At 45.5% G+C, this 11,960-nt stretch overlaps 2 long non-coding RNA genes across 5 annotated transcripts; one reads left to right on the forward strand and one right to left on the reverse strand.

The window, feature by feature from the left end:
* Positions 1-1,157: 1,157 nt before the first annotated feature.
* On the reverse strand, positions 1,158-3,103 carry LOC128817808 (uncharacterized). The gene is made up of 3 exons (XR_008440301.1): positions 3,041-3,103; positions 2,258-2,363; positions 1,158-1,370 (listed from the first exon to the last, which is right to left on the reverse strand). It is a non-coding gene; the product is annotated as an uncharacterized LOC128817808 (long non-coding RNA).
* A 133-nt stretch (positions 3,104-3,236) lies between these two features.
* Positions 3,237-8,741, forward strand: LOC128817719 (uncharacterized). Of its 4 annotated transcripts, none has more exons than XR_008440266.1 (7): positions 3,237-3,299; positions 3,378-3,476; positions 3,796-4,218; positions 4,526-4,664; positions 5,441-5,574; positions 7,542-7,800; positions 8,267-8,741. It is a non-coding gene; the product is annotated as an uncharacterized LOC128817719 (long non-coding RNA). The 4 variants fall into 4 exon arrangements; XR_008440264.1 differs by having other exon boundaries at positions 7,542-7,620; positions 7,754-8,741; XR_008440263.1 differs by having other exon boundaries at positions 7,542-8,741.
* Positions 8,742-11,960: the final 3,219 nt, after the last annotated feature.

Genomic DNA, 11,960 nt, shown 5'->3' on the forward strand with positions numbered 1-11,960 from the left:
AAGACAAGAGCCTTGCTGTTGAAGGGAAGAGGTTGGGACTGGTGTTTTCCTTTCTCTTCCTCTTTTTTTCTTCCCTCTCAGGCTCTGCTGATGAAGCTTCTCTCTTCCTCCTCAGTATTCCCAGTCTCCCTCCAAACCCAGGACTCAGCTGCCATTCTCCAAAACACAATGTGCAGGTGACACTTCAAAGATGTAATCAGAAAATATTGTGGGGGATGGAGGAGCAGGAGATGCTGACACAGAGAAACCATTCTATTTTAAGCAAACCAAGTGCATGCCTACTCTCAGTTCTCAAATCAGCAGGGCTGCCTGCTCTGGAGCCATGAATCCTCCAAATCTGACTGGGAAGTTGACTTCTTTCCCCAGCCTTTGCAAAATATATGCTGTATGCTGGAAAGGGTGCAAGGATTTCTCCAGTGGGAGCTGGGGCAGCTGGATGGGCTGGCAGGGTCCAGCTGGAGCAGCAAGTGGATCCCAGCATCACTGAGGGATGTGACACAACAGAATGGATTTGACACAACAGAATGGATTTATCTGGCAAGTTGAGGGCAACTTGTGAATCTCTTGAAGATGTCACTGAAGTGACAGTAACTGGCTGAGAGCTCTCACATCCTGCCAACATCTCCTGTTGATAATTTGGGCACTCTCCATCACCGAGGCTTTGGCCTGTGGGAAAGGCTGCCCAGGGAAGTGGTGGAATTACCCTGGGAGTGTTCAAAAAACATGTAGGTGTGATGATTAGTGGACCTGGCAGTATAAGGTCTGTGGCTGGACTCAATGACCCTAGAGGTCTTGTCCAGTCTTAATGATCCTGTGATCCTAAAGCACCACTGTATGGGCCGAGGAGAGCCAGGACTGGGCTGGCACTGAGGTTACTCCATCCCTGTTTCTGCCATGGCTCAACTGGACGAGTGTGTGCTCCATATTTTCGAGCAGGCAGCAAGTGATTAAAACTCCATTTATGGGAAGGAAGCCAGATCTTTGCATTATAAACAAACTCATAGGTGGGCAAATGCTCCACTATTTCATATGCCCAGAGATTAAATAAAACATGGGTCAAGACTGGCAGAGAAGCTCCCTGTGACTTGCCAGTATTTACCTTGATCTTCAGAGCACCTAATTCTACAGAGACTTTTTTTTTTTTTTTGCCTCTTTTATTTGAGATTCAGAAAGAATAGCAAGGAGAAGGTGCTTGACCTTCCAAACAATACACTGAAGAAACCTTTCCGAGTGGAGGGGAGTCAGTGCTGGCCCCAGTCCTGTTGGAAGTGGTGCTTGCTGGAGGGCAAATTGTTTGCTTTGCAGCACTCAGGCATTGAGTCACCAGCTATTGCATGTCCCTCCAGGTCCTTGAAAACCACTTTGAATTCCTAGAAAGAACAATAGGGGATGTCCTTTCAGGAAGAATGGGATGTGAAGCAACCTAGGGCATCTATCTGCATTGCCATTATTTGCATGCTCTGGGCAAGGAGACTGAGGTGAGTAAACAAAACCTGAGGGAAGGAAAAACAGAATAATCACAACAGAGCTTGTTTCAAAGCCCCCAGAATGCTTTTCTTATGGGTAGGAAATCAGCTTGAACCAAGCATCACCCAGCATGAGGTAGAACACTTTGGAATGCTGCGTCCCAAATTGAGACACAAATTCCTGGGAATCAGGCATATCCCACAGTACTGAGACAGTTTTGCTGAGTCTCACTTAAAACACAAAACAAGTAAAATCAGGCAAACTCCCTGTTTGTTTATCAGACAGAAAGAACATGCACAGCCCTCGGATTAGAGCTTGGCACTGCCAGGCCTTCTGCTGCCCAGGCCCTGCTGTAAGTGCAGCCTGCTCCAAGAACACACTGCTGGAAAACAATGCCTCGGAGCGGGTGGGCAAAGGCACGTCCAGGGCCCAGGGCAGGAGGCAGGGATCCCACGGGCTGCTCTTGGCTTTGGAGCTGATGAATGCAGTGAATGGAGAGTCACCAGAGCATGAAATCACCCCCTCCAGCTGCAGCTGCATTAACTTTCCTTCTCCTGCCCATCAGCCAAGCAAAGGCCATTGGATGGAGACTGGCTTGACTAAACTTTGGCTGGCCATGGCCACCTCCATCCCTTCCCTGAGGATCAGGAGCCTGAGCATTGAGGAACCTCACTATAAGCAAAATTCTTGCCATTGTGGTCATGCTGGCTGAACTTTTAACCAACCAGCTGTCCTAGTCATCCCCTCACACACCCAGTTTAGGTTTTGTTAAGAGCTGCCCTTTACTTACCATCTTCCTTCTGAAAGGCTTCCATGCATCTGTTAGGAAATTCACTGGGAATATCCCCCTATCTAAATCTCATGTCTTGGATTCAAGTCTTTGTTCAACTTCCTCTCTGTATAAACAATTTTTTACATGACTTTACCGCTGTGTTTGTGCCTACAGCTTGTTTCACCACCCTCAGCCCCTCTCCAGTTTCCATGGATCAAAGGAACTTCCACAGCATCACCTTCCCAAGAGGCAACTTTCTCCTGAAGCTTTTTCCACTGCCCCAGCACCATCTCCCTCTCTGTCTCTTTGGATCTATATCTTCTGCTGTAAATTCAATTAAAGCCTCTCTGGGAGACTCATTAGCAAGTCAATACAGTGAGCAATGGTAGGATGGGTTAAAGTGAGGTTTAGGGTGAGTAGATCTGTGAGGAATTGATAGGAAGGCAGCCTTTGATGCTAGGAAGGTGGAGAGGCACAATCCATCACTCCTCACTTAGGATGCACAGTGTAGGATCCTACTTTTGAGGTGTCAGTGCTCCCACTGCAGTCCTTAGAGATCCAGCCAGCACCCTCCAATTGCTGACTGCACTGGAGATCTCCATCAGGGATAGCAGGAGTTGAGCAGAGAAATCCAAGGGCCATATATCACAGCCCATCCACCTGGACATGTGAAATGAGCTCCTCTGTATGGTCTGTACAGGCTTCTCTCTCAATTCCCCTGCAGCTGTATGTGTTCCAAAAATAACAGCTAGCTTCTCTGCATTTTGTGATTGTGCCATCCTAATTAAAACAAATTCCAACCTTCAAATGGCAGTCGTAGGAGCCCATCAATTTTATGGCAAAGAATGGACAAATACCTTTTCCAAATTATCTTTACTCCAGGTTTCAAATGGGTCCTTGATTCAATTTTGTTGCTGTGGGAACAGTTGTGACGTCAGACCTGGGAGCTGTGATGTCACTGAGGAATAATCACACGCTGGAGAAGACAGCAGGAAAAAGGAAGTAAACAAATGTGTTTATCCACAAGCCCTCCTACCACGAGGAACTGGAATCTCTGATGGTAATTTACCACACGTTGCTAATGTGCTTGTTATAATGTATTTCTTAATTCTTTTTTCCTTTGATTCTGGCTGGATAGGAAGGTTCATCAGGGCTGCAACAAGCAGGGGAAGCAGATTGAGATGAGCATTACAGATCTGCCGTGCTCTGGTTTATGGTTTGTTCCCAGCGATACACAGTAAGTAAAACAAGCACTGATTGAGTCAGCTGCCTCCTGGGTGTTCATTTGCTGGAGTGTGAGGAATATTAATGCTAAGAACATCCGTGTGCACCAGGAAAGGCAGGAGGAGGCAAGCAGATTACCCTGGCTTAGGGGTATTATACACACGTCTGCAACTTCCAAAGACACAGAGAGGAAATATTTCTGTGGGGTTTTGTCTCTTATCTTCTTACAGTCTTACAGATTTTGGAGATGCATTGCCCTGGTGTTTTTAATACTCAGAGTTTTCAGGCAGGATTGTGATTATTTCTCTTTTTTTTAATCCTCCTTTATACAGGGGGGAGAAAAAAAAAGGAAAAAAATACAAGTGCTGAGTTTCATCAGGATAAAGTAAAAGCAGGTTGCAAGAGAAGAAAGAAGAGATGAAAAAGAGAAGTTTGATTAAAATCCCCTCTTGTTCCGTGTGTTTGATGTAAATATCTTCACACCTTTCTCTTTTCCTTTGCAACCTCAGCAGAGGGTTCAGCCCGTCACCAGGGGATTGAGTTCCAAGCTGAGGGCTTTGTAGTTGCTGCTGCTCTTGCTGCTGTTGTCTAAAGGGATTATAAGCCTTTGTAAAGCTTGTGTTAATACCCTGGAGGGGAAAAATGAGTTTCCAAATAACCTTTGTTGTGCATTTCCTGTCTAAGGTACCCCAGGAAAGGAAAAATCAGCAAGTGTTTTGGCATCACGAGTAGGTCATTTAAAGTTCACAAACAAGGTCTGCAGCCTCTCTGACCCTCTCCAAGTGCAGAGATGCTCCTTGTCCTTGGGCTGCTGACACCAGGACCTGCTAAGAATAGCAATGCCCTTCTCTGTGCACCAGGAAGCTTGTTCAATTTTAAACTGGATTTTTAAAAAATACCTGGAGAAACTGCATTAGCTCCCAACACATCCTCCAGTAACGTTTGGGCACTTTATATTCCATACCATCTTTGGAAAATCCCAGCTCAGGATCCAACTCCACAGCTTCAGACTGGCTCTCTGTATCTTTTCAAACCTTTTTATTTTTTTTCCCCTTGCTGCAGGAGGATTGGTTTTGAGCCACGTCTCCACGTTTCCCTCCAGACGCTGTAAAGGTGCAGAGCTGTTTGGTATTCAGGGAGTGCTGGAGGCTGAGGGTCATTCAATATTCCAGTGTGAGGAGTGGGATGCTCAATATTCCAGGTGTGTGCCAGCACCAGCAGCCAGGACTGTGCAGCTGTGGATGGCTCAGCATTCCTAAGGTGTGCTCCAGGTGCTTAAAGGCTGTCAGGGAGCACTTGGGTGCTGGCCAGGGTGAGAGTCCCTGAGTATTCACAGCTGTGTCCCTGGGAAGGGCTGAGGACAGGCAGCCATCCCATTCTCTGCTTGGAAAATCAGAGGGTCAAAGGGAAGATTATAATGGCGAGAAGAGGGAGAGAGAAGTGGGCAAGATGAGAAGGGAGAGTGATGAAAGGGCAGCACTTCAGAAAATGAGACTTCTGAGCCCCTCACTGGGTACTTTGCAGGAGCCACACTTTAGGTTTAAATTAAAAGGGTGAAGGCAATGCATTCCATCTTTTTAAGGCTGGCTTAAGAACCCAGAGCAAAGCTGTCCAGATACACTCATTATCACCTCTTTTTTTGGTGATGGTCAGTTTTAGGTTCTGGGATAAAGGATTCATCCCCACAAACACACAGGATCACAACAGGGGCAGGGGGAAAGCCAAGGACCTACACAGAGAGATGCAGCCCCTAACCCAGCTCCTCATGGGGTGCCACAGCCATCAGCCCCATCCCCCAGGGGGAAACCACCAGGAGGAAATTCTGACAGATTGGGCATGAGGAATGCAGAACTCCCCCATTAGTGTTTCTTTTTGTCTGAAGTTATGACAATTTCACAACAAAATTGAAGCACAGATTTATGACCATTAACAGATACATTTTTTTATTACCTCAAATATTTTTTTCTTACAAATCAGGCAGTAACAATTTTTGCCTTCTCAGAATAAAAATCAGATTGAGCACAGAGGAAAAATGAATCTGAGGTTGTGGACAGGAGAAAATGTTTCCAACACAGTCCTTTTCATGAGGCCATCTGCTCCTTCTTTGCCAGGTATGGGTTTGTAGGTGTTATGTGCCAGCTTCTACAGATGACAAGCCAGCTCTGTGTGCAGGTACTTCTGAGGATGCCTAGCACAAGGCTGAACAAATGGGCTGCCTATGGAAATTGGAGGAAAAGTTGTGTTTTGGAAAACCAAAAATGATACTGGACTCTAATGCCTGATGTAAGGGACGTAACTTCCCAGAGAGTGGATGTGGCCTGGAGTTAAAATAGGCACCAGTTAAAACTCACCCTGCAATCAAAAGGTGTTGATTTTTCTGTTTATATGGACATGTAGTGATAGGATAGGACAGTGAGGAATGGCTTTAAACTGAAAGAGAGTAAATTTAGATTGGATATTAGGAAGAAATTCTTCCCTGTGAGGGAGGTGAGGCCCTGGCACAGGGTGCCCAAAGCAGCTGTGGCTGCCCCTGGATCCCTGCAAGTGTCCAAGGCCAGGCTGGACAGGGCTGGGAGCACCCTGGGATAGTGGAAAATGTCCCTGCCCATGGCAGGGGGATAGAACTGGATGATCTTTAAGGTCTCGTCCACCCCAAACCACTCCATGATTTTATGAAATCTGTTTCACAGTCCTCCTCTCCTCTCCTCTCCTCTCCTCTCCTCTCCTCTCCTCTCCTCTCCTCTCCTCTCCTCTCCTCTCCTCTCCTCTCCTCTCCTCTCCTCTCCTCTCCTCTCCTCTCCTCTCCTCTCCTCTCCTCTCCTCTCCCTTGGCCTTAAAGCATGAAATCAGAGGTCTCTGGATCTGCTACACCATGAAATTATTTAGTGAATATAATGTTTATTCAAGATTCTTGAGTCACTCAACCCACTCTCTAAAGGAATCTCTCCCAACATGCCCCCCAGTACTTAGCTATGAAAATTACATTCCCTTGCCCATGACTTTGTCAGTGCAGGGAACATCACAGCCTGCTTCAAAATGCTGCACTGTACTTAATGGTATTTTATGACACATTTTTCAAATCAAATTTAAAAGCATAACTGAGTGGAATTAAATTAATGCTGTCTGGTAATGTCAGCAGCAGCAGAGCTGTGCATGGCTGGCTTAGCTTCTAAACCTCTGGCAGCTCCTGGGACTTATTTCTGACTGCAGGGTAAGAAGGAATGCGGTGATGGGAATTTTTTTTTGTCTATGGAAGGGAGTGTGTGGGAGTAAATAGATGGCAGCTGAGGTTTGGGTAGAGTTTCCTAAGTTTAGATGGAGGTATGTTTCTGGGTGAAGGAGGGAATGGAAATTTAGGGTATTTGAGTTTTGGTGTGATAGATGCATCAAGAGCTCTGAGAATATCCCTGTATTACCCAGGGAGATCTTACTGGGTCTGGTTTTGGGGTGGTTCCATTTTGCCCTCACACCTGCTCATGTAGGATGATGAAATACATCCCAGCACCCATAGTAATTACTGAGATAATTATTTAAATGGCAAATTGTTGTGTTCCTGAGCAGAATGCACAGTTTGTGCCTGTGTATATCTTGTGTGTGTGTAGTCAGGAGAGCTTCTGAAGCAGCTTTGCAGCTGGAAAACCAAACACAACAGAACTCCTGCAGGATGCAGGAAGAGTGTGTGCATGTGCTGGTGTGTGCAGGGCCATGGAGGCGTGCAGCCCGGTGCATTTTGTGTCCACACGTGTTGTAGTGTTTGCTCTCATAACACAGAGCCAACAAAGACGTGTTTGAGGTGGTATCTGCCTCACTTGTGTACACCATACACCATCTTCCTTTTTGCACTTTCTGATATAAAAGCAGCAATTCCAGCTTTTTCCTTTTCTGCGTTGTGAAAACATCTCTTAGTCATTTTAGCCAAAATAGACCATGCTTGCCTCAAGACTACACAGCACAGGATGTACTTCATCAGTACCCAGAAACATTTTTTTATTATTCAATGACTTTACATTTCCTCACCCCATTCAAAGCCGTGTACTTGAACACATTGATTGTCTGGACCTCTTTACCTTTCACACAGGCAACACTCAAAATGCTCCTTTCAGAGAAGAGGGAGAACATTCAGTAGACAGTGCTGCATTAGAATTGCACAGACCCAGGTGGCATCCAAATGAGCTCTTCTGGAGTGTTCCAGTCTCCTCTTGTCCCCACAGAACATTCAAGTTGTCGTTGAACTTGGGTTCACATTGTGGGGGGAGGATGGACTCTGTTTCTCCTGATTAAATGATGCAGGTGACAACTGCCACTCAGCCCCCAGGACAAAACTGAGCTGGTCTGAGGTAACCCTTCATGAAACATAAATCAAATGTTGCCCACAGGCTGCCCCTGGATCCCTGGCAGTGCCCAAGGCCAGGTTGGATGGAGCTTGGAGCAGCCTGGGACAGTGGAAGGTGTCCCTGCCCATGGCAAGAGGAGGGAAGAGATGAGCTTTAAGATCTCTTCAAAGTCAAACCATTCTAGGATTTTATGATTCTTTGATAAAACACCCACTGGTCCTTAGCTTCTCTTTTCTTTGTTTGCTTTTCATGTTGAAGGCTATCAAATGTACAGTCCTCCCTTTGGAGAAGGTCACAGAATCCCAGAATGGTTTGGGCTGGAAGGGACCCTAAGTCCAATCTCATTCCAAAGCCCTGCCATGGGCAGGGACACCACAAGGCAATCACCCTCTCCACAGAAGTGTTGATGGTGGTGACTTCACCATCCCAATGCCCTGGTGATCTTCCCATTCCTCCACCTCTACTACAGGCTTTGGTATCTTCTGGAAACTGAGAACACTTTGAGGGCAGATAATGCATTTGTACTGGTATGTAAAACACCAGAGATATTTATGCTGCTCTATAAATAATAAAGTACTCTTGGATTTACTTGGAGATGCAGGAGTACAGAAAGAGGGGAGTGTAATAAGTCAGGGAAACAAAAAACACCAAAAAACCACCCCAAAACAACAATAGCAACAACAAAATCCCAGAGGTCAATGAAAACTCATACTAATCCTTCCTAAGTATGACAGATAATGATGAAGCCAGAGGAATTCTGAGATCTCTGAGATTCAAAAAGGGAAGAAAAAAAAAAAAGACTTTTTGAAGCTTCATTGCTCATTTTCTATGCCGTATGCAATCTTATTTCCAAAGACTGTTTTTTCTGGGTACCTTCCCTAAGCTTGGTTTGTGCATGGAATTTCCCTGGGATTTCCAAAGCAACTTTTGGGGCTGGGAGCACCCCAGAATTTCTCCATTTTTTAAAATGTTGAAATAAAATGGCTGCACAAGGATATTTTGCCCCAGTTTTTTATTTCTCAGAATTTGACACAAGGTTGAAGCAGAGTTTAATAAACTGTTCATAGTGAACAGGGATTTAAACTGCTGGAATTCTGTATGCCAGGCAGAGGGAGACTCATTTCCTTAATTTAAACATCTAGGTGCTCAACCTCTGAGGCTGATGTGGTCACACCAGGCTGCCTCTGCAGCCAGCAGCAAAAGGCTCCCCTGGAAGATGCCTCATTTCCCTCTCCAGAACAGGCTCTAATCGGGGGCAGAGGAATCCTCTCAGGAGGCACCCACAGCCCCAGCCTGAAGAGAGATTGGGGTGATTATCCCAGCCCTCTCCCTGCTCCACTTCTGAAGGGAAGGGAGATGAATCCCAGCCTCAGCAGCTATTACATCCTTCTGGGTTAAAGTGCTTAAAAATGTCTCTTCTTTGCCAGCTTGAAAGCCTCCATCTTTCTCACCAAGAGACAATTTCATGCTCTTAAACAAAGTACTAAGGCATGAAAGCACGATTCCAGTCTGTTCTTTCTGTAGGGCTGCTTAAAGAAAAGGGCCACGTGATGTGCATTGGATTGAGCTGAGGAGCTGACATTGGTATCTGGGAAATGTTCCAGTAGACTGAGCAAGAGGGCTCTGCTCAGTGCCAGCATGAAAAGATACAATTTTTGTGGAGATGCATCCATTTACACCTGGTCTGCATTTGGCATGGGGAGAAGAGAAATTGCCCCTTGATCAAGGCATCTTTGACATGTTGAGTTATCTCTCTGATGAGCAATGGAGTAAAGATGAGCACACCTTTGATATGTTAGAGTGGCTTCCCATAAATATTAAAGTGAAAGGAAACTTCATGGACTTATGGGATGGAAGAACCTGCAATTCATCTCCACATGCTGAAGCTGAGGTGGCTGCCAGCTGCTGCCTTCCCACAGGGGTCATTAATGGCTCTCTCTGGGCTTTTCCTGCTTGCTTTTCTGCTTTTCCAAGGTCTTCATGGATGGAAGGAAAACTCTGCCTTGCTCAGTCTCAATTTTCAAGGTAGCTGAGCTCTCAGAGCTCTTTCTGCTGTGCCTGGGGAGAATGTGAAATCACCATCACCAGAGGCTTTTAAAAACAGACCAGACAAGTTCATGTCTTCAAAAGCATTGATCTTCCTGACCCTACTGGAAAGCAAAAGGGTTGACTAGAGGTCATTCAGGACCTTCCCACTTCTGTTTATCACATTTGCTCTCTCATGGCACAGTCTCTGAAGAACTATTTCTCAGCCTGTGGTCTGCACAACACCTGGACATGGTGCATGAACTGATGGCAAAAAGCAATTGAACTGAGAAATGAAAATGCACTTCCATGTGCTATCAACAAGCAAAACGGGGAGGAAACAAATTAATGAGGCACAGAGGTTTGGCCTTATTTCTGTGCAGCTGTACATTAAAATTGTGACTGAACTTTCATATTTTTGTTTTATTTAAAAAAAAAAAAAAGTCTCCATTTGAAAAGAGAAACGGTGTCCTAAATGCTATCAAATGGATTAAGAGCACAAAGCCTGAGAGGTGGCAAATCTCACAAGAAGCTCAGGGAGTTTCCTGTTATTAATCACCAAATCATTGGTAGAACACCAGAAGAGCCTGGTATCCTCCAGCCTCTCCTTTCCATGTTTTTTCTCATGTCTTTTCCGCTTCAGTTTGCAGGGTTATGCATCAAACAATCCCAAAGGAGGAAAACTCATCTTGGCAGGGTTTGCTGGTATCATCTGAAGTAATTTTCCTCCTCTTCCCGACCCATTCTCTCACTGATTTCTTGCCAGGTTGTTTACACACCAAAGGTTTCTGCTGCACCCCTTAAGAGATCAGCAGTGGAGGCTGATCCAGCTGTTAAATGCTCCCTCTAGTAAAATCTGGAAGTCAGTAAATGACCACCAGATGTTTATCAGGAGCCCAGTGGTGCTGCCCAGCTCCTCCCAGGAACAGAACGAGGGAGCCTTGCACACCAACGTGCTCCATTCTCTGCAGCACCTCAACAAAATACAAATTTTTATCACTGCCTCACGTGTTGTCAGACACAAACACCTGCCTGCTGCAGGCACAGCCTGACCATGGCTCCTGCAGCCTTGGCAACAACCAGAGGAAAGTGCCCCTCTGCTCTGGCCAGGGATGAAGCTTGAGAAAATCCAGTTGTTTCAGAATCACACAATGGTTTGAGGTGGAAAAGATTTGAAAGATGTCATCCCACCCCCTACCATGGGCAGGGACACCTTCCACTATCCCAGGGTGCCCCAAACATCATCCAGCCTGGCCTTGGGCACTGCCAGGGATCCAGGGGCAGCCACAGCTGCTCTGGGCACCCGGTGCCAGTGCAGTTCCAGTTTCCTCACTATTCTCCCAGACTTTTACCTGTAAGAGAGAAACCAACTCAGTCTCTTCCCCAGGAATGTGATTTCAGGTTTTAGTGCAAGACCTGAATGCACTGGGCAGATTCCTTGCTGGAATAATTCTGGTATAATTCTAATTCTAAGCCACTGAGCCAGTTTACATCCAGTTCAGGTGCCTGTGTTTTGTTAAATCAAAATAATTCCTTAGGAAATTAACACTAGGTTTCAACATCTGTAGCAGGGTGTGTGCTTACATCTCACATCTGCACCTGTGCAAACGCCAATTAACCCTTGTAATTAGCCACAATTTTTCTCATTACCATTAAGATGAGAATCAAAAGCAGGATTTGCTTCCTCATTTTTCCTTCTTCTTTCTTTCAGCTGATGATCTTTCTATCGCTGTGGTAGACTGTGGGATGTGTGTAATTGGCTAAGTGAGGCCAGTCTTAAGGAAAATAATACACTCAAGCTAAACCCTCAGAATCAAATATCCAACACCTCAGCACCTGAAATGCTGATTTGATTTTCAGAAGATTTTCTTGCTTATTTAACCACCCAAAAGGAGGGGTAAATTTGTGCCATTTTTCTGCCTCTAGCAGTTTTACCATGATGCAGATTGTTAAGGGGAATCAATGCATAGAAAATGGAGCATTTTGGAGAAAATTTGACTCTAAGAGCCTTCAACCCTTCTGAAAATGGTGAAAGAGTGTGGTTATTTCATCACTGCATGAGGCTTTCCTGCCCTACTTCATGGTTTGTAATAAACAGATATTATCTGACAAGCAACAATACTTCCCCCCCCATTATT

This window comes from Vidua macroura, chromosome 21 (assembly GCF_024509145.1).
Source record: "Vidua macroura isolate BioBank_ID:100142 chromosome 21, ASM2450914v1, whole genome shotgun sequence".
Taxonomy (NCBI): Eukaryota; Metazoa; Chordata; class Aves; order Passeriformes; family Viduidae; genus Vidua; species Vidua macroura.